Here is a 3,727-nt window from a genome sequence, read left to right as displayed (position 1 = left end):
CCCCATGATGGGACAATAGCCTCAGGATTAAGACCTAAGGACTCAGGCTGAGAACTGATAGAACTCCACTCATCTGGGATTTAACAAATTGTCTTTCATGGAGCAGAGCCAGTTCCAGTGTTTTTGGCACCCCAAGCGGAAAAAAAAAAAGCTGCAATCAATGGCAGCTCTACCGCTGCGACTTTTGGTGGCAAGTCCTTCCCTCTGAGAGGGCCGAATTGCCGCTGAAGCCTCCCCTTTCCATTGACCAGCCCAGGGACCTGCTTGCTGCGCTGGTGCCTGGAGCCAGCCCTGCCATGGAGACACTGGGAAGATGGGGGAATCAGGAAAATAACATGGATTTGTTTACATTGCAAGTGAAGAATAATTGAAGCTTTTCTCATTTAAAGCCACTTTTCCCTGGCTGGGAATTGAACCTAGGCCTTGGCAGTGAAAGTGCCAAATCCTAACCACTAGACCACCAGGGAGGCAATGATGGTGGTGTTCTTCTCACTTATGCTACACTTTCTTAGGCTACTTTCTAGCCACTTTCTGAAACTGTTCCACTGTCCACTCCCTGAGGGGCTAAGAGCAGAGAACCCCTGTGCTCAGGGTCACAACCTCAGCCCAACCCAAGTCACTGAAACAAACTCAAATGATGCTTCCTCCAGCAGGATCACAGAGCCACACAAAAAAACCACATGAGGAACAATCCTCCTCTGCCTTCATTTACCCCATCGCAACCCTCTCAGCAGCCTACTCTTGCGGGAAGGACACTGAGCTGATAGGAGCTCTGGCATAGAGACCAAGGGAGGGGTGTTGCTCCCTCTCGCTGTGAGCTGATCACATTCTGACTCCGTGTAACGGGGCTCTGAGCTTTGCCATCTTGTGAGTTCTGAGCACTGAGCCCCCCGGACCCTTCTGCTGGGAGCATGGGGATTGCACAACAGCTGCAAGCCCTTTTCCCGTCTCCTTGTCCTCCTCGGCTTCCCCAGACCTTCCCCACAAATAGTTCTATCAGGCGCTGGAGGGGTCTAAGGACCTGCAGGTTTCCCTCACCCACCTCTTAAGGCAAACAGTGATTCCCTTCTCTGACACTCCTGGGCCTGGGCTTCTTTTGAGTTTTTCCCCAGGGGACCTGATTCCCTGTGAAAATGTGTGTGGGGCGTGTGGGGAACTCAGACTCAGACTCTCCCCCACTAGATGAGTCCAACAGCACCTCCCCTTGGTGGGAGAATCCTAAATTCCACCCTCCCACCCTGGTTACTCTGACCAGCTGACGGTGGCATCATGCTAAATCTACCCCAGCTCTCTGGTCTAGAAAGCAGCATCTAACCAGCCTTGTGACAGGGCCGGTTTGCTCGCTGGAGACATAATGACCCAGGAAAGAAGGCAAATGTCAGACAGGGAACCTCAGCTCACAAATAAACACCCTCAGGCTCCTTCTACACTGCGACTGGGCAGTTGACTGACTTTAAATCTAGCTAGCTCAGTTGGTAGAGCATGATGGTCTTTCAGGGTGTGAAAAACCCCAAAACCAGTATAATTAAGCTGACCTAAGCCGTGGTTACATAGTGCTAAATGAAAGGAAAGATTGTTCTGTCAATGTAGCTATTACAGGGATGGAAAACCCCTCCAATCACTGTAGCAGCTGTCTACTCCACAGTGCTAGAGCAGTGTCATAGCAGCATTTTAAGTGTAGCCAGCCTCACAGTGAGACCAGATCTGGCTCCAGTTTGGCTCTGTGGACACTCAGGTACTCACAACATACTAATGCCTTCATAGTTGGCAGGATTCAAACCTGTGTGGGGAGATCCCAAGGGATTTCCAGTCTATTACCTTAACCACTCAGCCACAAGTACTTAATGTACAGTTACTTCACTACACCATGATTCTGTTCTCACAGAATTGTCACTTCAAATTGCTCAGACCAGCTCCCCCAGCACACTCCTGGCTGTGCATTAGTGTAAGTGTGTCCATGGCTGAACAGCGAGAGTTCCTGCGCATTTCCCTTCCGGCTGGAGCAGGATGAGAGTGTGTTTGTGGTTAATGACATTGCTATAGATTGTTGTTCATTCCCCACACTGACAATTCAGACAGTCCCTTTCCTATTCGAATCTCCACCATATCATTCCAACAGCCGGGGTCAGGATTTCTCTGGGGCACTGAAATGTTTCAGGGGGTTGGTGCATGAACTCAGCCTTGCATTCCATCCCTGATGTTTCATGGACTAACAGCAGCAGCATAAAGAAAGAGCTGAGCCAATATCTCACTGTCAGAGGTGAAGGTGGCCTCGTCCCCTCTGTCTGACCATCGCCATTGCAGGAGAGAAGGTTTCAATGGAATCGAATGCCCTGGCTCAGACAAGAGACACAGGGAGGTTTTGCTGTTCATGGATCTGTGCAAAGGAAATTGTGTCTCTGTGTGAAATTGAGGAGGGAAATGAAATGTTCACATGGTGGCCCAATGCCCTAACGAATGTGGGTGAAGGAGTCGGGCTGGAAAATGATTTTATAGGAGTTCGTATCAATTTATTGCCCTGATTAAAAGCTATGGCTAAAAGGCAGCCACTGTTGTTAGTACTTGAACCTGTGTAGGGACACCCCAGTGGGTATCAAGTCCATTGCCTTAACCAGGGATAGTCAATTATTTTATCAAGATCTAAATTTCTTGGTCAAGATATAGTCAATGTCTAGACAGCAGAGAAAATAATACACTGATGATAATAAGAAGAATTTAGAAATAATTTGCAGTGACTATGGGCATAACTATGATGATTGTCTCGTGTTTCACTCTTTATATCTGGCACCACTGCCTTTCCCTTTAGTCTTGTAGTTTACCAAGGGTAAAACTAAACATCTCTTCAGATACAAGGGAGTGTTTGTGTTCATTCCAGTTAGCTACACAGGGATTTCATGTAGCTGCTTTCAATCCTCTGGCTCTGCCCTGATAAGTAACATTTCAGGGTGTCACTGAACTGAAGGCGGGAGATCATTTTTTGACAGATTACGCCGCCTCTTAAAGGTGTTTGTCTGGCTGGCAGCCCTGGTTCCCAGGACTCTCCTGAGGGAAGACAGTTTCTGTGCAAAATACTAAAACTTCTAACAGAGAGGAGGGAAAGGCGATGGCCACATGATGGGGCCAGTATGTATGACAACATGGTTCTTTTATATGGGATGACTCTGAACATTGACTGATCTCCACTCCCTTGTGTTTGAAGAGATGTTTAGTTGTGCACTTAGGAACCTATAAGGCTGAAGCAATTTTATGGATGGTGACACTATGATTGAAGGGTTATTTAATGTTGTAGAAATTGTTAAAAACACTTAGCTAAAACTGGAACTGCCTGTTATTAAAGGCTGGTTTCCCCAAGTCAGTTCCATAAGCTCTGCTAGAAACACCCTGGCTTCTCTCCTGCCTCGGTGGGAACTGGAGGGAATTGTCCCCTGCTGCCCTTGGCTCCAGGCTGGTTTTTCTGGGGAGGGGACGTGGAATTGATTTGTTTGCTGTTGAGAAGGGAGCCAGGCCAGTTCTCAGGGAACGAGAACTCCCAGCATCTTCCCAGCCCAGCCCAGGCTGCTGCCCTGTCCCAGCCTCTGTTCCCCTGGGGGCCCTGCGTGTTTGACTCTAGAGCAGGCCGGGAGCAGCAGCTGAGGCAGAGGACAGCCTGGGCCGGGCAGATAAGAAGGAGTTTAGCAAGCAAAAAAGCTAAAATGGCAGGGGAGTGTTACCTTGGACTCGACGGCAT

At 48.6% G+C, this 3,727-nt stretch overlaps 1 non-coding gene across 1 annotated transcript; it reads right to left on the bottom strand.

The window, feature by feature from the left end:
- Positions 1–395: 395 nt before the first annotated feature.
- TRNAE-UUC lies at positions 396–467 on the bottom strand. The gene has a single exon. It is a non-coding gene; the product is annotated as a tRNA-Glu (tRNA).
- Between the last annotated feature and the right edge of the window lie 3,260 nt (positions 468–3,727).

Source organism: Mauremys reevesii, unplaced genomic scaffold (assembly GCF_016161935.1).
Source record: "Mauremys reevesii isolate NIE-2019 unplaced genomic scaffold, ASM1616193v1 Contig104, whole genome shotgun sequence".
Classification (NCBI taxonomy): domain Eukaryota; kingdom Metazoa; phylum Chordata; order Testudines; family Geoemydidae; genus Mauremys; species Mauremys reevesii.
Note: the sequence above shows the minus strand (reverse complement) of the source record. Positions and strands in the feature narration are given on the sequence as shown.